Source organism: Drosophila sulfurigaster, chromosome 2R (genome assembly GCF_023558435.1).
Source record: "Drosophila sulfurigaster albostrigata strain 15112-1811.04 chromosome 2R, ASM2355843v2, whole genome shotgun sequence".
Classification (NCBI taxonomy): Eukaryota; Metazoa; Arthropoda; class Insecta; order Diptera; family Drosophilidae; genus Drosophila; species Drosophila sulfurigaster.
Window position 1 is genome coordinate 28,450,278 of NC_084882.1, and position 26,630 is coordinate 28,476,907.

The window sequence follows — 26,630 nt, forward strand, 5'->3', positions numbered from 1 at the left end:
TATGTCGGAAGGGGAATATTTAAGCAAAGAATATAATTTTACAGACTTATTAAACAGAAGCAGTTTTTAATATTACATAGATGCAATTATCTTGAAGTTTATGTCGCTAGCTTCCTTATTACGTTCGATAATATGCTTCATATTTACTTTATATTATTTTTCAAGCAGGCATGAACATTTCTATTGTATTTTGCTTTTTAATTTACATTTGATTTTACATTGCTGAAATATTTTTTTTATTAAATATATTTTATCTCAGTGTCTTTGGTTTAGTTTTAGATTCTTCTTAAGAATAGGTTTGGTTTTAGATTCTTATTATAAATTCGTCAAGTTTTGGATTTTTTTTTAAAGAATTGGTTTACCTTTAGGTTCTTGTTAAAAATAAATTTTTTTTTTCAGGATATCAGTGTCTTTAAAATAGTTTCAGATGTATTATTTAGAATGTCTGTTGTATTTCAATTTTCTGTGTACCTTATTACTTTACTTACCTTATTACTTCACTAACCAAAATGATCTATTATTTGCTATTTAAAGTTTTGAAATTTTTCAAGCTTCCATTTAAAATCAAAACAAAAAAAAAAGAATGAACTATTTTTTCGGAAACTAATCATTAGTTGCGTTTTAGATTTCTTATTTCAAATGTTCTATTATCTCAGTTTTCTTTTTATGATCTTTATGATCTTTAATCCTAGTGTACTTGGTTTAGTTTTTGTTATTCTTTTAAGTATTTCTTTTAATTTAATTTCTTGTTCTTCAACCTATTAATTGACTAACTTTATTAATTATATGTATGTTATATATTACATTATTATATAATTATATTATTATTATTATAATTATAATGGTATAATTAAATTTTTTAATTTTCCCTTCTTAAATAAGATTAGAATAAATATATTTTATTTGTAATTGTTTTACCTTTACCTAATTTTTGATATTTCATTCTTTTTATTTATCGCCATATAATTTTGAATTGAATTTCATTTACAGGCAATTGTTTTACCTATTAAGATTTTTCTTTTATTTCATTCTTTTTGTTTATTTTCGCATAATTCCTAATTACTAATTTTCTTTTATTTCATTCAGCAAAAATGCTTATGTTCGCATAATCCTTAATATATATTTCATTTAAAATTTCCTTATAATTCATAGAGTATTTAGCTTCCGTTTTAGCTTTTGTTATACGTTTTTTACATCCATTTTTTTTTTGCGCTCTTCTCTTTGCGCCATGTAATTTGATTTTCTAAAAAGTTTCCGATTTCTAGTGAATTTTTCGCACTGAGAATCTACAGCTTGTTGGGCTGTCCGTCTGTCCGTCCGTCTGTCTGTCCGTCTGGCTGCTTGGGTTATTGTGGTTAATTTCTTTTAAATTATTTTTGCAGTTGCGTTTATAGGAACGAGACGCTTATCAAAAGCCCAGTGACAGCTGCTGACTGACTTCATGCATACATGATGCACACACACTGTTGTACGTATGTGTGTGTGAGTGTGTGTGTGTGTGTGTGTGTGTGTGTATAGTGTAGATATGAATGCGAGTGCGAGTTTAAGTACTCGTTGTCGTATCTTGCACTTTATGCATGACTCAAAATTGAAATTCAAAACGAACTTGACAAAATTAAAAGAAAGAAGCTTCATTCATGCACGCATACACAGACACTGAGTAAACAGCAGCAGCAGCAACAGCAACAGCAGCAGCAACAACAACAACACACGCATGGCAGGCCAAATAGCTAGTCAGTTAGTCAGTCAGTCAGCAAAGTCTGGCAATGTGACGGTCCGACTCTCAGCCAGCGCCCTCAATGCACGCTTTATGCAACGACAACGACAACGTCGACGTCGACAACGACAGCGATGACAACAACGTCAAAAGCAACAGCAGCAACAGCAACGGCGACGCAGCCAAAAAGTTCATTGAACCTGGCCCAGTGCGAATTCGGTTGTCGTAGGTTAGGGACGAAGCGACAGACCAAACGACGACGTCGACGACGACGACGACCAGGCGACCAACCGACTGCTGGACGTTCAAAGGGGCCTGGACAGGGGGCATGACGTCGACGTCGACGTTGACGTCGCTGTCGACGCTGACTCTGTGCAAATACAAATACAAATATACGCTGACGTTGTCGTTGTCGCTGTCGCTGCTGTTGCTCTGCCGCTGCCAAGTGTGACGAAAAATATACAAAACAAAATACACAAAAAAAGCAGCAACAACAACAGCAGCAGCAACAACAACAACCACAACAACAACAGCGAAAATAAGTGTAATAACAGCAACAAGAAGCGTATTCAAAATAATAATAATAAAAATCGGTTGTTGGTTCAGTTCATGGCATACCATATGGAGCAGCAACAACAACAACATCAGGAGTTGCTGGAGCAATCAGCGGATCAAGGGGGAACAGCAATGACCCTCGTTGTTGTTGTTGTTGTTGCTGTTTTTGCTGGTCTTTGGTCTCTGCATTGTCTGAGTTGTGTTGTGTTGTGTTGGTCATGGACGCCATTTCACATTTGCCTTTTTTATTTTATTTTTTTTTTGTGAATCATGTGTGCGCGCGATGATAAAGAATTACTTATACATATATATTCTCGTATTCGTAGAGAGTGCTCTCTAGCTCAGAATATTATGTGGATGCGTGGATGGGTCGTCAAATCAAAACCACAAAATATTCGCATCTTAACAAAAATATATCAGCTTTTAGTGTGCGTAATGGGTTCATTGAACTTCACACGAGACTCTCCCTTTCGCACACACTCTTCTCTCTCTCACTCTCTCACTCTCTCACTCTATTCTCGATTTCCTTGGGCGAGTGCAATGCTTTGTTGTTTTTGTTTTCTCTTTTTTCGTTTCGCTATTTTTATTGGCATCCGTCACAAGCCCTCGGTCAGTTTTCAGCTAAATTATTGTTGTTATTATTTGCTCATATGCGTCGATTTTTTGGTCGTTGCGCAAATTGGGGTTGAATAATAAGAAAGAGAGAGTTGTATACTGAATAAAAGACACAAAGAGAGAAAGACTGAGCAAAACCTGACACAGTCATGGTCTCTGATCAGCAGGGCGCTTTATATTGAATGTTTTATGCACATATTGACAGCAGCAGACGATTAAAAGTGAATTAAGTGTGGCACAGTAGTTAATTGATATTTAGGACAGACAACAGTGAAATTTATGCCGTTGACTTCAATGGGATTTTTGAGAAAAGGAATAAGTAATATTTCAAAAATGTTGTATGGAAGAATGTTACTTAACCCTTTCATGAATACGGGCAACATTTCCATCTGTCCGTCTGTCTGTCTGTGTGTCTGTCTGTCTGTCTTTACTAGGGGTCTTAGTTGCTTTTGCTGACAATCTGGTATATTGTGCCGTCTATGGTATATTTCCAATGTGATAGTATATTGATATACCAAATATACGATTTGGTATATTCTTAGTATTTTTATAGTATTTTCGGTAAATTTTGAAAATAATACCGCAATATTTTGCTTTTCTTCAAAATGGGTAGCGGGTATCTCACAGTCGAGCACACTCGATTGTAGCTTTCTTACTAGTTCATAATATTTTTAACACAACCTCATCAATTTCTTAAACTCCCGAAATTTAATTCGGACATGAAAGGGTTAACTTAAGTTCGAAAACTGTGAGATAATCGCTACCCAATTTCAATAAATACGAAACAATGCAAGAGCAGTAGTATCGTTAAAATATACCGAAGAAATACTCCAATAAATAAAATAAATATACTGAAAAAAATACTTCAATGCATATAATAAGTTAACGTAAATAAGTCATACAAAAATATACCGACAAAACGCTTCAGTACATAAACAATATACCAAAAAATACCGTTTTTTGAAAAATTTTTTTCTGCCGGTTTTAATTTTTTTTTAGAGTTTTGTTTTTAGTTGTATTGAATGAAGTTGCTTCAAAAAACACAAGCTGAGAGACTTTGCAGCCATTGCTTTACCAAAATTGTTAGTATTAATTTTAATTAAAAAAAAGATAAATACTTAAAAGAACAAATTTTGTATATGTTCTACAATATATTTAAATATTTAATGTATTTAAAATTTTTGGAAATATTAAAAATATTATTAGTTTCTTAAAAGAAATGAAGCAACTTAAAAATTGAATTATTATATTAAATTCTTATTCTTATTCTTGAGTTGAGCTATTTTAAAACGTAATTAAAGTTTCATAAAATCTCTAAATACTTTTACCTCATCAGTTTTTCATTCAGCTACGATACGCTCAATCTAGTTGCGATTAATATAGGAAACAATCTATAAATATATAAAGATAGCTAAGGGGAAGTTTGCGTAAAAATTTCAAGTTGAGCAAACCAATTAATCTTGAACGGAAGTAGATCATAATTTCGAGTAATAAAATGTTGATATGCAAATTAAAAAAAAAAAAAAATGTTTAAACTTAATGCTAATCTGATGATGTCGATGAGTCAGCGCATAGCTCTAAAATTCTTACTTTATCAAACGTGAGATGATTTCAGACTGCTTAAAGATATTGCGATAAATTTCAGATAGCACTAACTGATGTGATTTGTTTGTAAGCTTAGTTGAAACCTACGCGAAAATCTTGATTATTATAATAAGCCGATGAAATGTCATCAGCATTCATTTCCATGAAACTATCTTTAAAAGCATGTTTTTTCGTTTCCTCAGTTTCGCAATCGTTTAGCGATTTTGCAATATAATGAATGGCAATTGCTTTAAATCGCATGGCAAATCACATGAACGGCAATTTAAAGCACATTTCACTAAATATACACAAGTTCAGCGACCACACAAATACAGGCAAATATATGTATACGTTACGTATACGTAATGTTAATTGAAACGTAAAATGCTGTGAAAACACTTTCGCTCTCGACTTCATTGATATCTAAAACTAAACATCTAAAAGTGGCAGCCCCCAAAAACGACCCCCACACAGCAACAACAACAGCAACGCGTGAATTTGCAACACAAATTCTCTGTGTGTGTGTGTGTGTAAACACGTGTTCGAGTGTGTGTTGCCACAGGCGCTTTTGGCGCTGCATTCATCTGTTTTGTATTTGGCAGGCAGCCAAATAAAATTTCGAGATATGACCTTACACACACACATTCACGCAGAGAGAATGTGTTGCCGGCATGCGGCAACAAACAACCACAGCAACAACAACAACAGCAACGCAGCCTAAACATGGCAAAACGTTTTCCGCGTGGATGCTGCGTCGTCCATTAGAAATGCATTTGTTGCTGCAGATGTTGCATGTTGACATTGACATTGGTTAAACGGCAATTTGTGCGTGTATATTTGGAATTGTTGCTGTCGATGTCGATGTGGATGTCGATGGTTGTCTCTAGCTCTCTTATTCTCTCTCTTTCTCTCTCTCTGTGTTGGCTATGTATTTTTAACATATGCTGAAATCTGTTTCATTGGGCTAAGCCTGCAATGACATCATTTGCATTTTGCCAGCCTCGCCTCGCGGTGTTTGCAACACTTTTACTGACCTACAATGCAACGTCCAGCGTTGAAACCTTTGCCTAGGCTTTCAGGCTTATCAGGCAAACAACAGTTAGCTGCGATGTTTGCTATTTATTGTAGTTGTTGTTCGCGTATCTTATCAATGCCTGCGTTAATCTACTATGTGATTCTTGCACTTCACTTTCTTGTCAACGTTTTTGTTTCTTTTTTTGTATTTTGTATTTTTGCAACGAAAATTAAAACGTAATAACACAAAAGCAGCGACAGCAACAACGACAAGCAAAAGCCACAGGCAAAGCAAAAAAGGCAGCGCAACGCACAATACAACAACAACAAAACAGAAGCAAAAACATTTAAAAATATTTATATGTACACACACACATATACAGATATTTGTATGTCTGTGTGTTTGTACATTACTTATACATTTGCAATGTGCCTGACCAAGGCCAAGCAATTTTGTATTGCTGCCGAGTTCCTTGGCCTCAGCAATCTGTGCTGTTGCTGCCGTTGTTGTTGTGGTTGCTGCTGTTGTTGTTGCTGTTGTTGCTGTTGCTGCTGTTGATTCTTGGTCATTGGCTTGGACTTGGGCTGCTGCTGCTGCTGCTGTTCCTCCTTATTTGTTGATTTCATTTTCGTTTATTTGTTTTTTTGCTTGTTTTCGTTTACTTTTACTTGAAACTCAAAATCACATTTAGCTCGCTAGAGTTGAGATCACGAGGCTACGGCTGCAATCACAATTAATGTGGGCGGAAACAAATTTATTAGCTAGCTCAAATTGACTTCATCAGAGAGGGAACTAAGAAACTATAAATAATTGAGTTTTATTTGTAAATAAATTTAATACAAGTAAAATGCATTTTATTTAGTTGTTATTTAAAGTATTTATATATGAAATTTTATTTAATTTTCTTTATTTTCAGCTGACAAAAAGATGTTTATATAAAATGTGGGCTTTCTTAAAATGCTGATGTGTTGCTTTTTAATGCTTTTTATAATTTGACTCTATTTATTTAGTATTATAATTTATACAATTAATTTTATGTTAATGCAGTTTTTAATGCTGCACGGTGAATAAAAGTTGGGTGCATGTAACACTGAGATTTATAATCTAATAATAAATTTAACACTTTGTTGGAATAATAACAAAAGAAATTTTAGAAGAGAACTTGTTTTTGAATCAACAAAAATGAGTTCAGTCTAGTTTAACCATTTATACTTATAATAATTAAATTCAAAAAAAGGCAAATTTAACCAGCATAATTAAAGATTCTTATACAGGCAGAAAACAGACAGAAGAAATTCTTCTGGCTGAGAAGAAACGCTCACTGAAATAGAATGTTAGATGCTTTGGCTGGCAATCTGGAATGTTTAGTACTTTATGGTATATTTTGAAGGTATATCAATATAACAAATAAAGCCTAGGGTATAATTTAGTATTTTGCAGAATATTTTTAGTATTTTTGCAGAATACTTTGGCTAACAATCTGCAATGTTTAGAACTTTATGGTATATTTTGAATGTAGTACTATATCAGCCTTTAGTGTATTTTAGTATTTTGCGGTACATTTTTATTATATAATATTTGTGGAATATTAGGTTACTTGAGATGGGTGGCGGTTATCTCTTTGTCGAGCATAATCGAAAGCAGCTTTATTACTTGTCTGCAGATGAAAAAGTAATTACATCAAGCTTATGAAATTTATAATCTATATTGTTAATAAACGATAGAAAGAGATAGATAGCTCTTAGTGTAAAAGCTTTATAGGAATTTCGATGGATGGATCTAGTATTTTTAGTCTTATTATAAGAATTTAGCCTTTTAAGAATAATGTTCATAGCTTTGACAATTTATTCTTAAAGTGGTCCTATTTTGAGAGAACAGATTTTAAGATGCATGGAGACTCAGTGTAGAAATATAATCATAATACTTCACAGATATTACCAGATGTACTGGCTGAAGAATATATGAACATTTTTTTTTAAAGATTTTATAGTTTTGTTATTGATTATTGATTGATTATTTTTTATGACAATACTAAAGATTCGGTTAGCTTTCATCAAGTGTGAAAAGAATAAATTAGTTGTAAATTGATAATCACTAGTTAATATCATAAAATCATGCATTTCAAATCTCAAGTTTTACAACTCTATAACTTTATTAAACTTTGTAACTTCCGCTATGATTTTGTTGATAGAATTTGCTAGCTTTAACTAGCTTCTTAATGTCAACTCCATTTAGTGCTCACTTCCTTCACTTACCTTGATTGATCGAGACAATTGCAACTACTTAAAATTCTCTATAGCTGTTGTTGATCATCAACTAAGCTGATTTCCCTGCATTATATTGGCATCAACATAATTGCTTAGTTAGCAGAAGCAAATTGCAGACAAATTATTTGCAAAACATTTATTCTAAAATGTCGCCTAAGCATTTTGCCAATTATTATTGCGGGCTTTAGTTTGATTTTTATCTAATTGTGCGTTTAATATCGCTGCACTCATTATTTATGGTTTATTCCATGCAACAACATCCTAAGAAGAGCTTCATCAGTTGGTCACTTCCGTTGTGCTGTTTGCTGTTTGGTTCCGTTCGCCCAACGCTTAGAACGGATGCAATTGCATTTCCTCTTTACTCTCATTACTCATTTGTGGGGCCAATCAAGTGCGGATCATAGCTTGGCCTTCTACTTAGTCTGGGAAATGCGTAATTTTCAATCAAAGAAGAAGAAGAATAAGGAATCAAAGTGCTTTCTTAATTATGCACACAAAACTCACCCCATTAGCTTGAAGTAAGATGCACAAAAATGCATTTCTTGGCTGTATGTGAAATGCAGTGGCGTGTTTTAATTGCACATGTATGTGTGTGTTGAGTGTGTGTTGAGTGTATGTGTGTGTGTGTGTGTGTGTGTGTGTTGTGCGCACCCCTTTGACTGTTTACATTTCGACAGGCAGTCGCATTTTAATTTTAGAATATATTTTTGGGTCTGGATTTCACAGCTCAGCTCAGCTTTCAATGTGCATGCATGCAATGCGTTTCATTATTTCTCGCTCTCACTGTATGTGTGTGTATTTGCCTGCTGCATTTTTCATTATGCAAAAAATTGCATACCATTTTTTTTTTGCTCTTCGATTTTTTTTCGGTACTTTTTTTTTTTTTTGTGAAATGCATTCAACAAAATTGCACGTTTTGCTTCGTGCATCTTTTGTGTGCATTGAAAATAAACAGCAAAAAAAATAATGTTAAAAAAGGAGAGAAAAAAGTGCATTTGCAATAGGGTGGATTTGTATGAGTTTTGGGTTCTGTATGTGTCTGTGTGTGTGTGTGTGCTTTAACGCTTCTTTTTCTCGGGGGCTTTCGTATTTGCTTACGTGGTTTTAATTTTAATTGCTTCTCATTGGATTTTTATATGTACTACGTATATTTTGCTGCACATTTTATATGTGATGTGTTTTTTTTTTTTTTGCTTGCGGGTTTGTCGTTTGCATGTTGTCGCCGATTTTATCTTTTGTAAATACTGCAATTATGTGTGTTCCTCTCTTTTGGCGACATTACTTGTATGTTTTGAAGTTGTTTTTTTGCTGCTGCTTTTTATTCGACACGGAAATGAAGTGGTCACAAGGGTGGAGAATACTCCGCACTTAAAAAGCGAGTCACCTTTTTGGGTTTCACTCATCGTTTTTTTCTACTTTTAATGTCTGCGATATAAATCAAACACATTTTGTATATTCATTTTTTACATACAATGATCAAAGATTGATGTTGCTTAGAAATTGTGCTGCGGCAGGTGTCGTTTTTGGCTACGCCTTTGCATTTAAATAAGCGTTGAGCCGGCGCCTTCAGATGGCGATTGATGACTGATTGATGGTTGATTGATCTGCTCAGCTAACGAGCAGATAAAGTATCCAATAGACGGTGAAGATTGACGCCGCCCATAGAAGACAAGCTTGCCACCTCTTAAGGCAGCCTTTGATAATGCTAAGCAGATCTTTGATGGATCATCATTCCTTTAAAACTGAGGTATAAGCTTAAGTATATCGACAGGGCTTAGTTTAGCGGATGTTTAGTTGAGCAACGCCCCAAAGCTGATGCAAAGCATGACTAAGTTTAGCAGTGATTAATTTTGCTGATGGATGTGATAGGCAGATGGGCTAGAAAATAAGTTAAACATTTCTTTTAAATTTTATGGGTGTGATAGACAGATGAACTACAAAAAGAACTTAAAGATGTTTTAATAAAGTTGAGGAAAATTCTTGACTGAAAAGTTGATCTTTAAATTCTTACTTTAAATTTGATCTTCAAATACTTTCCTTAAAGTTGATCTTTAAATTCTTACTTTAAACTTGATCCTTAAATTCTTTCCTTATAGTTTATTTATAAATACTTACTTTAAAGTTGATTTTCAAATACATACTTTAAATTTGATCTTCAAATACTTACTCAATTACTTACAAACAGTTGTGAAATTTCAAATAACACCAATATTTAGGTTTGTTTTCCAATCCTTAAAGGATTGTGGATTAGTGGATGTTTTTCAAAACGTTAAAATATTTCAAAATCGGATTTTTTCTATATGGGCGTTTCCAGAAAATCATCCAACGCAATGAAAAAAATTAAAACTATATAAACTTATATGGTTTCTCTCAAATTTAAAAAAAAAATTGTTAACTATAAAAATAAAAATTTGAATAATATAATAATAAATACATTTTTTTTTTTTTTTGAATATATTTAGTTATACTTTTTCAAAATAAATATTTGAATTTAGATAATATAAATATATTTATTATAAAAAAAAATTATTTGTTTTGGTAATAAGATATTTTAACAATTTATTATTATTATTATTTAGTTTTTTCAATGTGTGAATTTTGAATGTTATGCCAAACCTTTTTGTTCTCAAAATTTAATTACCAAAAGATTTTCTAAAAGTACTGCATTATAACTTTGAAGTTTTACACAAACTTTTATTCAAGGTCACTTAAATTTGCATTGCATTTTTTGTGTGTTGCTTATATCATGTTGCATGTTCATATCAAAAAAAAAGCATATTTGATCACCTTCATCTATTCAAATGCCACCAATTCTTAACGAATTCTAGGCAGCTGAAGGTCAGTGAGTTGCGAATGCAATTAAAATCAACGAAAAATGTTTTCGCTTATTAGAAAAGCATTAAAAGCAATTCAACAATAGCGCAACAACAAAAAACTGAAAAATGGTTAAACAATTACTATATTTATTATACACGAATTTTTGTTACAAGCATGCAAAAAAAAAAAAAAAAAAATACGAAAAATGCACAACGAAAATTTCGCATTAATTGAGAGACCTTGAAACCAGTCACGACTAAATTCAGGCGGACCCAACCCCAGCTACAGTCACAGTTACCGAACCCCCCCTCTCACTTCCCATCCCACTTCCCTTCTCCACACAGTTGAGAAGTCAGTCTACGAGTCTCTCGTGTCCATAACTTGCTATGCCGAAAATTCTCAAAAAAAAAAAATAAACGAAAAAATATATTTTTCGTCAACAATGAAATGCAATTGAGTCCGGCTGCAAGTTGAGTCGAATTGCAGTGTCCGAGTGGCGAATTACAATAATGTTGTTGTTGTTGTTTTTGGATTTTTAGTAGTTTTGCTCTCGCGCGCTCGACATTCGCACAAAAGTCAGACGCAGATCGGAAAGCACCGAAACAGCACTCAAAAAAACAGAAAAAAAAAAACAAAACAACGGCAGCAGCAACAACATAAACAAATAATAAAAAGTGCATGTGCAACGGGCGCGTGTTGCCAGAGTCGCCGCCAGTTGCATTTCGAGCGGTGAGCGGTGAGTGAGCGTCTCCGTCTTCTTCTCGTGTCTCGCTAAACAAAAGCCTCGTTTGGCTGTTGTGCAGTGTTTTTTTCGTTTTCGTTTTTCGTTTCATATTTTCTGCTCGACAGTGTTCTGTGCGTTTCGTTGTTCGGACTTGTTTCGCCTATCGAAAACCAACCAAATAGTTCGAAAAAATTAGCAAAATGGAGAACAAAATATATTACAAAAAAAAATGCAGAATGCAATAAAAACTCAAAGAGAGCGCGCAAAAAAAAATGAGCGCATTTAACTGAGCGTCGCTGAGACAGCTGTGTGTGCGAGTGTGCATGTGTGTCTGTGTGTACGAATACTAGTGCAAGCAAAGTGCAATTAAAAATGCACTGCAGTTTCTGCTCTCACTCAGAAGTTTTTCGCTCGTGTGCTCGCTCTAAAGAGATGATGAGACACATTTTGTGGCGACACATTTTGCGCTCTGAGTTTTGCTGCCACCATTTTCTTTTTTTTTTTTGCTTTTTGCTGTCTTCTTCTGCTCTTTTTATCCTCTCTCTCTCGCTCTCAGTTTTTCTTTTTTTTTTTTTTTCCTTAACCAATTTCGCTTTTAACGTTTTTTTCGCCGGCTGCCATGAATGAAGCGCGCACACACACACACACATACATACGCTTGCTTTGCTAGCCGGCTGTGGCTACCTCCCACTTGGCCAAAGGGACTCTCGCTCTCTCTCTCTCTCTCTCTCGCGCGTCAACTGCAATTTTTTTCCTAGACTCACACACACACGCATATACTTTGAGCGCGCGCTGTGTTCTCAGTCAAGGCAACTGCAGCGCAACTTTTTCTTAGACCTTTACACAACAACAGCAGAAGCATTGTGGCTGACTCTTTGTCCATGTCCATGTAAATGTGTAAGCGTGTAAGTGTGTAAGTGTGTGCGTGTGTTGAGAGCAATCGCCGCCGCTGCACTCATTCTGCCGCCGCTCAGTTTTGGCTCCGGCTCATAGTCACAGTGCCGGGCAGCTCAGCTGGATGGCAGCTTTATTGTCGGTCGTTTCGAACGGTTCGGTACGCTTTTGCCTTAGCTTCGGATTGTCGTTGTAAAGCGCAGCAACAACAACAACAGCAACAACAACTGCGACGCAGTGCAGCGCAGCTCAGCAGCAGCGACATCAGCACTATCGACAGCGACGCTTGCAGCGACGTCGCAGTCGCCGTCGTCGTCGTTGGCAAGTTAGTCGATTTTGTTGTTTACGTATTAGTAAAGTTGTCTGCGCTTGTTGTTAGTGTCGGTGTTTGTTTGTTGTTGACGTTGGTCGCGGTGCGAAATTTTTATTTATTTTCTGCTGCTGCAGCTCAACTCACACACATACTGTACGCATGCATGTGCACGTGTTTGTGTGAGTGTGAGCGAATTACATGTGCTTCCTCTTCCACAACAGCCCAAAGGCCAAATAAATACATATACATATATATATAAACAGTTTTGACGTGCGTTTCTCTAGTGATAACAGAACTTTTTTAATTCCCCCCACCCCCCCGAATAATTTGCTGAATATTTACAACAATTCATCAAGTGCTGTGACAATAAATACAACAACAAAAACAACAATAAACATTTACAACTATAGCAATGTAAGCCAAGCTGCGTGCAGCCGAAAAAAACAACTTCGAGTAAGTTCTATTCTATTGTATTATTATTATTAAATCCACTTTGTGAGCTTGTGTCAGTGTGGGCGTGTATGTGTGAGTGTACTCTGTACAACGACACACACACATACACTCTCACACACACACGCTTACATACGCACACAGACACACAATACAGGTCAAGAATTCACCCTGCACCAAAAAAAAAATGCGTTTTTTTTTTAATTGTTTTTAATTTATTTCAGAAATATGTAATTTTATATTATTTTTGCATTCGTTTTGTTGTTGTATTGATTCTTTGTTTTTTTTTTTGCTGTGCATCTTTTTCGCTCTCTTTTTTGCGTTGATTTTGGCTCTCCACACCGTCAATTACCTTGCTCTCGTCTCCCTTTGTCATTTGCACTCAAAATGCACAGAGTTTTGCTGTTGTTGTTGTTTCTGTTTTTTGTTTTTACATTTTTTCATTTTTCCCCATTTTTAGCTTCTACTCTGTGCGTGCTTCTTCCTCTTGCGAAATTAGCTGGAAGTGTTTTGCGTTGCCCCCCTTTGCAAGAGTAAGAGTGAGAGAGAGAGAGCTAGATAGAGAGAGAGTATTACTAGAAGTAATCTCAGCAGACTTAAGATGCATTTGCTTTGGCAATGTTTTCGCTCTGTAATTACATACACATAATATAATATACTATGCCATAGTTCTATGTTTTATTATGATTGTATTTATTTCGCGATTAGATCTGCGGCATGTCTATATAATATACTTGTCGTGTTTAATTGTAGATTGTAAACGAATTCTTTTCTGTTTGTTACTAGGAATTTCCACAAGGTTGCTGTATTTCATTCCGTAATATATATGCTGATCTTCGCATTTGGGAATTTTGATTACTGTAATATAGTAGATAGAATTCTTGTATAGTAATAAGATGCTTTCAGTTAGTCATCTTATTTAAAATATTTAATTGGGAAGTTTATTGATTCTATGGCAGTTCATTTAATGGATCAATGATTGTGCATATCAATTTTTTTTATTATTGTATGATAATATAGTAAATAACACTTTGATGATTACAAGAAGCTTTAAGAGAGTCTTCCTATTTAAAATACAGAATTTTCAAGTTGATTATTAATTTGATTATATATATATATTTTTTATTAGCTTAATTTATCAATATTATTTGTGGATTATTAAAAGAAGCTTTCACATAGTTTTGGTATTTTAAATATTCTTTCATTTATGAAATTGATCTATAATATATACTAAACTTTAGTATGTTTATTCTACGTCTTTCTACATATCTATTGAGTATTAGGTATCATCATAATTTTTACATATTAAATATCATATATAATATAAAGCTTCGTTTTCTTTGTGTCTTATCCATTAATTTGTAGTATAGAATTTTGCTTTGCTCTGTGAATCATCAACGACATTATAAGTATTTTTGTCTGTTTTCGATGTCTTTCTTTGATTTCTTTTAATGAGAAATTTTTGTAAAGTATTTCATCATCATTATCACATTTTTGGCCTAGCTACAAAAGTCACTTTAAATATTAGACATGATTTATATTATAAATGTTATATATAATATGTATAAGTATATATATATAATTTCATAATTCTAAAAAATTTCGTTCTTTTTTAAAATTTTGCAAATTTGTTAAAAACTTGTCGCTCATTGAAGCCAATGCAAATGAACAGAAATATTCCATAAGAGCGTGGAAAATAAATAAGTTTTGAAGCCCAACAAGTGCGTTTCCCTTTCCCCCTGCCAAATGCGCCATATTTGCTCAGACATTCACACACACACACACCTTCAAAGTGGAAGAAAGAGAGACAGCTATAGATAGCGAAAGAGATGGGGATAGACCAACTTATATAGACAACAATGGGCATCAAATGTACAATTGTCAATATGGTCAGCTCTATTGATCAAAATGGAAAAATACTATTAATATTGTTATTCTTATTGTTGTTGTTGTTGTTTCTGTCGCATTGACTTTGTCTTTGTGTGTCTACAGAAAATACACAAAAAAAAACGATTCGCGGAAATCTTTATTTATAATTTATGCACAAATGTCGCCTCAAATTTATTTTATTGTCGTGCGAATGCGACAAAAAAACAACGAGGAGGGAAAAAACTGAAATTGTTAATGGTAATTAGAATAATAAAGATTTCTAATTAATGCGCTTCTAATTTGATGCCGTTGCTGCTGCTGTTGACAGACGGAAGCATTTTGATTTTGAAAGTGATTTCTCGTCTTTGTGCGAATGTCATTTTGAATTTCGATTCACATATTCGTATAATTCATGCGCTGTACAATTTATGACACTGAGCAAAACAAAACAATGAATCAGCCAGGTGGACGGACGGACAGACAGACAGACGCCCACGCAACACACGCTTTTCCTTTGCCATTTGCCATTTTATTGTTGTACTTTTTCATCACTTTTTTTGTACTTTCCATATGCGTATTTTCTTTAGACGATATCTGTCGCTGTTCTTTTTGCTGTTGTTGTTGTCGTTGTTATTTATTTAATTTGTCGTCAATTGCTGACGCGTGTCCTTGCTATACAAGTGTGTGTGTGTGTGTTTGTATGTGTTGCATTATTTTCTTGGGTGGCAATTTCCTGTCCAAGTCCAAGAACAAGTTTGCCACTTTAATTTGATGGCATCAACAAAATTGAAATTTAATTTCATGTAACGTTTATGCAATGGCAAATTGATTCGAGCAGCAGCCGCTGTTGCTTCTGCAACAAGTTGTTGCAACATTAGAGCCATTAGTCATGGCATGCAGCCAAAGCTCTAGCCTCTAGCTGTGGCTGGCAAATCTGTAAGGATTAGCATTAGAGCAAAACTTGCCACAGTCGTCGTCATGCAACATACAATCATCTGGCTGGCAGACTGTCTCTCTGTCTGTCTGTCTGTCTGTCTGTTTGTCTCTCTGTCTGTCTCTGTGTCTGTGCACGCGGCACGTAAGAAAACTAGTTATTGGAACAGGTTCATGACCTTGACCATCAACACTGCAAAACTCAGCAACTCAGCTCTGCTCAACTCAACTCAACTCAAGGCAAGGCAACAGTTTTATAATGCCTTGGCAATTGTAACGTCTGCGTTGCATATGGCAGACAAAAGGAAGTTGCAGCCGCCGTTGCTGTTGTTATTGTTGTTGTTGTTGCTGCTGCTGTGGTTGCATTTGCATTGCCATTGTTCGTGTGATTGGATTAGAAACACTCAACGACAGCCAGCAGACAACAGACAACAGGCAACAAGTCGCATAGTGAGCATAACTGCAACTGTGCAAGTCGCTGTTGGTTGCTTATGCAACAACTTGCCGCACGACCAAAACGAGAATGAATGACTCACATTTTCACTATGTTTGGGTATTGATCAAATTAATCGCCTTTCTTTATCAATTTCAGTTCAATTGCTGCCTTAAAATCTCTACTATATAATCTCTACTATATAGAATCCAACTCAACTGTTGCTAAATACAAAAATAAAAAAAAGAGCAAAGCGCATAAAATAAACTGTTGCTGCAGTTGTTGTGGAGCTGTTTTTTTTAGGGTGGTTTGGGGTTGTTTTATTTTGCCCATTTTTTTGCCTCTGCTTTTATTTTATTTCTTAAATTTTCTCTTCGTTTTTTTTTCTGCCTCCTTATGTGCTATGGCGATGCTGCTGGAAGGCACGAATGGCGACTGGAAAGCGTTCCAGGTATATAGGAAAGTGCAACAGGCAGTTGTTGTTATAGTTGTTCTAGTGGGTGTGTGTTAGTATGTGTGTGTGTGTGTGTGGTTGAGTGGGTGGCAAAAAAACTTTTCGCTGATATTTTTCTTTTCACAGTGTTTTCCTCATGGAGAAGGGGCAGAAAAAAATGGGTTTAATTTAACTTTGGCGCAGTGAAAGGAAAAAAAACACATTCAGGATATTTGTCGTTAGCATAAGAAAGACAATGAATTCCGATTTTGCAACAGGTGCAACGGGTGGTCCAGCAAAAGAAATTAATTTGCATTTACTGTTGCTGTGACAACGTGACGTATGCGCAACCATTAGAAATATTGTAGTATATAGTATATACTTATATTGGTATAGCTGGCTTGCCAGTTATTGTTGCCGAAAAGTAAACTCGATATTTGCCATGTGCACAAACACAATTGTGTAAATAGCAGCTGCAACAATTGCCAATAACAACGCAATGCCAAACTTCCACATTGTCCTTGAGCTTATCAACTTTTGCACAGCAACGAAAAATTCCAAAACACTCACAAAACACAATGCAGTTCCCCTTCCCCTCTCCCTCTCCCTCTCCTCTTACCACACGAAAAACTAGTCAACGTCAATAACAATTCACCTGCTGGCCAAAACAAACACGAGTTCAACAAATGCGCTCTCGGTATCAATTTTGTTGCACTCCAAAAAAAAAAAAAATAGAAAAAAATAATTGCAACGACGAACGAAAAAATGGCGACATAAAAACTTTTAATTATTTAAATATTTTCACAGCAGATACGTTTCGCATTTATGTGTTTATTTATTTATGCTCGTTGTCTCTCAGCTCTGATGTGATCCAATAATTTTTGTACAAGCAATCAAATTGTTTTTATTGAGATGATTTTTGTGGTTTTAGCTATACTATAATATATTCTGATCAATTACTGCGGTTTATGAGTGTCTATTGTCTACTTTTTGAATACTTATTTGAATCATTTAAAAGTGATTTATTTCAGTCAAATTCCTTGGTCAGTTTTTGATAATTAGAACAATCTATAAGAAAGTACACATTATACAGAAGGAAACGGGTTTTATATTGATAAACAAAATCCCAAAACCTTATTTGAATATTTGAAATCTAAGTTTTACAAGACAATAAGTTTTATATGTACAAAAGATAAACAAGTTGAAGCTTTTTTGGTTTCTTTAAATTATAAAAGTATTTTACTTTTAGTACCTTATTTTAATTCCTTGCTCGGCACTGCAAAGCGCCTTGAGCATTTCTTATCAGCGTCTAAATAAAGTAAAAATTAACAGCTTGGCCACTAAAAATTGTTAAAATCGACCCGCGTATTGGGGAAAAATTATATGCGGGCCTGACGATAAAAATAATACATACATATAGCCACAAAATCCACAAAGTGTTGTGAATAATGCATATAATATTTAAAAGAAACCAACATTTTTTTATTAGCAATAAGTTGTAATGAAATTTCGTAAAGGTTAATTGCATAAGTGCACATAAAACACTTGTCTATGCTTTAACATTGCATTCGATTTCAATAGAGTATTGAAAAAAGTTTGATATAGTCTAATGATAAATTAAATTTGTAGAAATAATAGTAGGTTATGTTACAAAAATGTAGTACAAGTTTATTGGGATTCTTTTGAGATTAATAATCGCTAGAATTATCAAAAAATGTTTCTATATCTACCCGAGACTTTGTTATAACTTTATTACTTTGACAAATTTATATAAGAAAAAGAAAAAGAAGAAAAAAAATTATGGTAATGTTTAGCGATTGTTAATCTTGAACTATTTTGTAAATATAGTTCAAGATTATCAATCGCTATACAAAAATTTTTTCTGTAACTACTCTAAACTGTATACTTACAAAATTTATTTAAAAATGAATTACATTAACAACTATTAGACTTATTCACAATTGCCAAAAATTCTCTTTTTTTTCGCTTACTTCATTTTATTTAAGAATAGGAAAAGAAATAAAGGATCATATATCTTATTTGAAATGAGAAAACTACTAGAATTATCTAACAAAATATTTTTATAGCTATTCTTAAATTACTTCAGATTAATGTAAGGATAAGAAAATCAATAAAGTCACATAATAGATGATTTTTAAATTAAAATTCACAACCCTAACATAATATATGTTTTCTAAATGAAAATTTATTTAAAAACGTAAGTTCACAACTGCTAGAACTATCCAAAAAATTCTTTTCATAGCTACTCTTGACTTATTTCAGTTTACTTTAAAGATAAGAAATGTAATAAAGTATAGCTACTCCTGACTTTGTTATAACAATTATGGATTTTTCTACTTCAATAGATTAATTTAAGAATGAAAATTTAAGAAAGAAAAACAATAAAGTAACATTTATTAAATGAACAATCTTTATCCAAAAATTCTTTTAATATTTAGCTTTGACTTTGCTCTCAACATTTTCGTTGCGTTTACAGTATTTTTGAGCGCTGCAAAGAAAAAAAAACAACGAAATATTTTTGTTGTGCACGGTCGCTGCAGCAATTAAATGCATGGCACTCGCCCTTGCCATTTCCCCTCTGCCATCCCCTCTGCTCCCCTCTCCGCTCCGCTGCTGCTTCCCTTCGCCAACTGCTTACAAATAGTTCCAATTGCGACTGCATGTTTTTTTTTTGCTGTTTTTTGTTGTTTTTTTGACGACACACAGACACAGAGACACAGAGACACATGTGCATGGACACTTGTATTGACGTTTGGTTGGCGACAATTGATTTTTGTTACGTTTTCGTTTATTTTCATTAGTTTTTTGTTGTTGTTATTGTTGTTGGTGTTTTTTTGTGGACAATTTTGTTTGTGTGTGTTTTTGGTTTTTTAGCAATTTAGTTCGTTTGCTTTCTGGCGTCGTTGTTATTTAGACAACTGCTGAAAAATATTTTCATGTTTCCCCTCCCCCCCTACCCTTTTGGCACTTTTGCCATTTAGATTCTATTGCAGCGACGATCGAGCCAAACACGCGCTGCACTTTGTTGCTTCCATTTTTTTGTTTTTTTGTTTTTTCATAATTGTTGTTGTTGTCAAACTGCATGCGAAGTTTTTCTGGCTACTTTGTCGGTGTTTTTTTTTTCACTTTTTGTCTAGCTTGACTTGACTCAATTTCGTCTTATCTAATTTTTTTGTGCTCGCCATTTTCATTTTTGAGAAACGTTTCTGTTTTAGTTTTGTATCTCTTGCGTTTGCCTTTTGTATATTTGTCAGTTGTCTTCTTTATTTTTTGCATTCTGCCTTCATTTTTGTTGTGTTGTGTTTTGTTTATTTTTGTGTCGAAATCAGGGCAAATTCATCATCATCAACAACATCGTCGTGCCCGTTGCGTTTTTGTGTAACAAAGATAAGGTTTCGCCAAGCGAATGAGTGGGTTCTCTTGTTGTTGTTGTTGTTTCTAGTTCGCGCTCGCTTTTATTCTTTATATAATTTGAGACAAGCGAAGAGGAGGCGAGAGAGAGAGAGAAGCGCACAGTATATAATATTTTTTTTTTGTGTTTGCCGAGTTAATCATTTCGGGCGAAATTTGATAATTTGAAGGTGACCCCGATTTGTGAAAAAGGCGTTGCATGCACTAAAAAAATGCGCCTGCACATTTGGTCTTTTGATAAGCAACAGCAGCAGCAGCAATGGAGGCAACTGATGCCACACACGGCGTATGCGCGATGTGTCAGCACATAAGCGATAATGCTTATTCATATTGCCTGCTTACGTATTTATTAAAAATACTGCAACAAAAACAAAAAAAACGCGTAAAAAATTGTGCATTGCATTTACCAAATTGCATGCGCCATGAGAATAGAGGAAAGAGTGTGTGGAGAGAGAGAGAGAGAGAGGGAGAGAGAGAGAGAGCAAGCACATTCTCATATCTCAAGGCAGTTTTAATAAAACCCAAAACTGACATCATAAAACATAGCGCATATGACAGCAGCCGGCATACAGGTCGCATACGTAACGTGTGTGTGCCATGTGCCATGTGCCACAGAGTCAAGCTGCCACACCCAGCTAGCCAGCTATCCAGCTAGCGGCAACACACAGACAAAGCAACAAGTCGTTGTACCCAAATATATAGCAAACACAAAAAAAAGGACAGGAGTAGAAGAAAAGAAAAACTAAATAAATGAAAACGAAGCAAAAATACGAAGCAGCAGCACATGAAACCAAACTCAAACTCACACTGCTGCCACCTGCTGCAGTGCCACCCACCAAAACACAAATGCAACACCCAAAAAACAAAATAAGTAAAACCAAAAAAAGGAAGCACAACCAAAAGCAAAGCCAAAGCCAAAGCAAAGGCAATGTTTTTTTTTTTTTTGGGAGGTTGTTTTGGGTGTGGTGCAAAGGGTGGCATCCTTTTGCTGCTGCAGCGCTGCCACTGCATTTGTATTGGTGCTGGGTAGCAAGCTGCCTCCTGTTGCGCATAGAGCGAGCGAGACAGGGAGACACAATGCGAAAGCGAGAGAGAGAGAGAGAGCGAAAGCGAGTGCAAAGTAAAAGTTTCGTAACGTTGTTTTCACATTTCCTGCAACGCGTGACGGGCTGGGCTGCCAGCCACTGCCTGCTCCAGCTCTACTCTATATAGAATAGCACGACGTCGTTATAGTTCTCATTCTCATTCTCATCGTTGTTGTTGTTATAGTTGTTGTTGCAATAGTGATTGTTGTTGCCAAAATGTGCGCACAAAACACGTCGAAAATGTGCCACATGCCAGCAGCAAATGGAATCGTTGTCGTTGGCTCCTGTTGCATGCAACAGTTTAGTGCCACAAAGTGCAAGAGCGGGGAGTGGGAGGCGGGGAGTGCAGTCGAGAGACAGACACAAATGTAGATAGACAATGCCGTTAGCTCAATAGCGCCCATACAAATACAGACAACAACATTTCGACATGGCACATTTAGCATCCTTGAGCGGCATTTAACTTCGTTTTGTGTGTGTCTGTGTGTGTGTGTGTGGCATGCAACACCCGCAGACATGATACCGACCCTGCCACACAGACAGCACTGTCGACAGCATCCTCTTGTTGTCGTTTCATTTGATTTAAAACCGTGTTGGCTTCGTTTATGCAATCAACTTTGGGTTCCTGTGTTGCCAGGAAATCGAATTTTGGGCCAAAAGTTTTTGCGCAGCACACAAAAATTAATTTTGCAGTTGCTGCTGACGACGACGACGACGACAACTTGAGTTGCCTCAATGCGTTGCATTAGGGTCAAGAGCAATGGCCGGTGCAAAAAAAAAAAAAAATAGTTGCATGCAAAGTATGTACAATAAATCAGCCAATAGCCTAACAGCCAATAAAACTCAAAGCCAAGAGCAAGTCCAATGGCAAAAAGTAAACAGCAAACAGCAAACGGCGAACAGCAATGGCAACGGCAAACTTGTCTTTTTGGTTGTCGGTTTGTAGGTGAGCTGGGCCATGAACGAGCCGCACCGCGATCGCGACCGCCACAGCAAATGGCGACCTTACAAACGCGAAGCCAGCAACAAGTCAACTAGTCAGGCAAGCAAGCAGCCAGTCAGCTTGGCAGGCAGGCAACTACGAGTAGTCAAGCAGTCGCCCCATTGAGGCAAAGCCAACACCAACACCAACACCGACACAAAACTGTGCTGTTTGTCGTGGCTGTTGCTGCAGATCGCAGATCAACGTTAGAAATGGAAATGCGCTTCGTTGCATACAATGGCAAGGCAACAACTGCAACAACAACAACTGCAGCAACAACAACTGCAACTGCAACAACAAGTGAGCCAAATGTGTGTTACTGTAACTGAGCCAACTCTTTGCAGACTGAGTGGCCAGTCTGTGAAGTTTAGTTAGGTGGCCAACAAAACGGCTTTGGCTTCGTTTGGTTTCGTTTTCGATCTTCCTGTCATTGTGTTTGTTGCTGGCGCGTGCTCATGCTGCCACAGTTGCACTGTGTTGCACTGTGGTGTGTTGCATGTTGCATGCGCCCGCAGCAACAGGTGAGAGTTGTCATTGTTGTTGCTCACGACTCCGAACAGCAGCAGCAACAACAACAACAACAACAAATAGTAAACACTAAATGGCCAATGATCTTTTATCGAAGTTGCCACAAGCACGCAGCTCTAGCGCTTCGTATTGTTTGTTTGCCAAAACGGAAGAGTTCATCAACTGTGGAGGCTGCGATGCCACCAAGCAAAACGGAAGTGCTTAATGTGCTGCCTGCCATGCCAAGTGTCAGTGTCAGCCCAAACGAAGCATTTATAAAACTTGAAAAACGTTTTTATACCCGTTACGAAAAGTGTAATAGGGTATTATAAATATGTGCCTGCAGGAAATGTAACAGCCAAAAGAAGGGATTTTCGACACCATAATATATATTCTTGACCAGCGTCAACAGCTCTGAAGATATAGCACTGTCCGTCGTTCTGTCCGTCTGACCATTTGAACACCTAAATCTCAGAGACTATACGAAATAGAGCTATAATTTTGACAGGATGTATTTTTGTAAGCAGATAAAATTTGTTTTAGATTTAGGTCACGCCTACTTCCGCCCCCTCAAATCAAAGAAGCAGAAGAGAATTGCTAATGTTGCTTTGGTAGGCAATATGGTATATTTTGTACACGGTGGTATATATTTAAATATTGTTGTATATTGATATGACAATTCCAGCCATCGATGTATATTCGGCATATTTGGTATTATTTTTCGGTATATTTTTAGAATTATTGCGTACTTTTGGCATTTATTGCAAATATATGCAAATCACAGCTTTCGGTATATTTTTGGTATAATTGGTATATATTTTTGGTATATTTGCAATATATTTTCGGCGTATTTCTGGGATAATTGGTATTTATGTGTGGTATATTCATTCTGTATATTTTCAATACATTTTCGGTATATTTTGAATGTATTTTCAATATATGTGGGCATATTAATTCAGTATATTTTCAGAATAATACCGCACCGTCTTGCATATATTATAAAGTGGTAGCGAGTATCTCACAGTCCAGCACATTTGACTGCAGCTTTCGTACTTATTTCAAAGTAAAACATGAATCATCGTCGTGATTTTAATTCCAATTAAATATATATGCCAAGCCGTTGTTGAGACTGCACGGCGTATGAGTAATCTGCGTACGCAGTGAATTTTCTTGCTGTAACCATACACAACTAAAAATATTGTAGTTTTTGAATGCGTCAGTTTGCGATTAGCGTTACAATTAATTTCCAATGTAATATGCGGTTGAAAGTTTAAATTATTACGTATACGTAAGTTTTGTGGGAAGCGAGCGATGAATAAGTTTAAGATGTAGAAAATGAAATGTATTTAATTATAGTAGACACCCTTGATCTTCGCTAAAAGCAATGCTTAGTTGATTTCCACGTTCGAAATGTTTTCGTTTATTAGTTTGCAATCGAGGCGCCAATTACCATAAACAGCATGTAATTGGCAATATGCTTAATATATGTGTGAACTAAATTCAAATACTGCAGACAAATGAAGGTCGCAAAGCAAAATATGCTGCTAAAATGCAATTTATAAACAAATTTCTAGAAAGTCAAGTCAACGCGAACATAATTAATAAAAATGATGGGAAAAGTGCAATAAAATAAATGTAATCGATCATTTCCGCAATGCTGAATACTACAAAAAACATATAAAAGTAATTTGATGAATGCATCTATTCAATATATGATAAATAGTTGAATGTGGCAAGCAAAAGCAACAGCAACAACAACGCCTCCATATAAATTAAATGCAAATTGTCTATTTAGAATAACAAAAAACTTAACTCGCACTCGTATTGAGCAGCCAATTGGAACAATGGAAAATTGCTGCAATTGCTCGCTGGCTGGCGAACAAACAATTTCAAGGTTTAACATTGGCCACGACTCCAAATGTTTTTTTTGTTTCGTATAATTAACAAAAATTTGGCTCAGACCTTGGTGGCAATAACAACAACGAATTGAAAAAAATTGAGGCAAAAAAGCTGAACGAATTCTAAATTGAAAATTGTGAATTGTAAATTGAGAGTCGAGAGTCGAGAATGGCGAATTATTATTTTGAAACTGGTTGAGCTGAGCCGAAATTGCACTTTGTGCCCAGAATTCAGTATCGAGTATACGACGAGTATGGCATCAAAAAGCGATATTAACTGATATTAAATGTGCACACCAACTCGTTTTTCTATAGCAAGACACTTGATTCTGTTCTATCTCGTACCTTTGAAGCCAATAAATTGCGTTGTCGTCGTTGTCGATGTTGCCATTTTTTTTCCAATACCCTATAGTTAGCAGATTTAGTATTTGATTGGTTAATAAAGGAAAATTTATCAAGGGCAGTGAATGAATTAAAATGTGCCTTTAGGTTGGAAATTTTTTGTATATTTAAATAAACTTTTAACGCGATAGAAAATGTTTAGTTCTGTTATTCCTTGATTAATTTTTGTATATAAACATAGTACTTGTATTATATTTTGTTATTTTTAAAGCCAACTAATGCCACCAAAAATTTATTATTTTTGGTATATATGTATACTAGATGTATTAAGAATTTTCTTACTCAAGTAAATTGTATTATCTTCGAAGATCAACTTTCTTCTTCTATTAAGTAATTTTTCATTTAATTTTGTTGTCTACTTTATAATATACTTTAGATAACTATGTTATTGAATTTCTTACTTGACTTTTTCTATTAAATATTTTTTACTGAATTTTTTGTTTGCTCTTATTTCTTTACATATTTCTACTGTTGCTTTAAGTTGTAGAGATTTTTATAAAGAATAATCTATAAATTGTACAAAGACATCAAGTTATGTTATTTGATTATTATATTTTAGATAGTTGTCAAACGGTTTTGTATTACATTCTTATAGACAATCAATAATATTTTAATAAGATAGCTTTCATTTTAGTTTTTGACACGTTCTTCATCGATTTTGTAGATATAATATATGTTTTTAAGCTACCCTAAAACTGTTAGAATTGAAGAACAATTATGTTGTCTAGAAGGAGGAATAAAGTTTATTTTACTGATAACTTTTTCAGTCACGTTTCATTCAGTTTCTTTTTTAATATAAATACAAAATGAAGTAGATATTAATCATAGAGTATCTGTTGTGTCTGTCATACTCGCTTGCCATATTTTCACTTGTTTTTTCGTGATTTTTTTGTTGTTATTGTGCGACGGCACATGTTTCGATACACATGTGTGTGTGTGTAGTAGTGGAGCTTACAGATATATACATATGTATATAGTATATGCTGGATGCATACTATATTATATGGCTACAAGTTTCAAGCTGCAATCCGGCCTTGATATTTTGCAAAAATTTATTTATGAAATCAAATGCATGCGACTGAGAAATAGAGACATGCAGCTACAGAGGGAGAGATACGAAGGCAGAGGAGAGACGACGGCAGAGACAGAATCAGAATCAGAAGCAGAGACATCGACATCGACATCAACACATAGCGACAGCAGATACTTGTTGCATTTATTATACTTACTATAGAGAACGAGATGTTCGATTGAATGAGTTTTTCGCTTGGCTTTTTGTGTATCTGTAACACGTAGAACTGATTACTATGCTCAGACACTTGTATCTCAAAAATTGTATCTGTATCTGCTTTCGGGCTTGGCTTTAGCTGCTGCTGGAGGAGAGACAGGAAGCGACACTTTGCACTTGCAAAAAAGAAAACAGAATGAGTTGATGCTGCACATTTTTGTTCGATCGTCAGCGACAGCAAATTGTGTTTTCAATGTAAATATGGTGAAATTATAAGCAAGTAAAAACCGAAACGAAAGACTAGCTCGGAAAATATATTTTAAATAATACCAAAAAGGCGTTGGGCTGGCGCTGCGAATCGCTCAATCTATGGCCCAAAGGAAGCAACAAATTGCTGCCTCTCTCTCTCTCTCTATCTCTGTCTGTCTGTTGCTCAAGTCTTTTCGACTGAACGTCCATCATAATCAACGTCCATCA

General features: G+C 35.2%; 1 protein-coding gene across 2 annotated transcripts in view; it reads left to right on the top strand.

Annotated features, from left to right (window-relative positions):
* The first annotated feature begins 12,763 nt into the window (after positions 1-12,763).
* Positions 12,764-26,630, top strand: part of LOC133837425 (putative uncharacterized protein DDB_G0277255) — a 79,908-nt gene continuing 66,041 nt past the window's right edge. Inside the window, exon 1 of one of the 2 annotated variants that reach the window (XM_062268175.1) lies at positions 12,764-12,954. The gene's annotated coding sequence lies outside the window, so the exon portion shown is untranslated. The remainder of the gene's footprint in view (positions 12,955-26,630) is intronic. The other variant, XM_062268174.1, reaches the window with a different exon arrangement.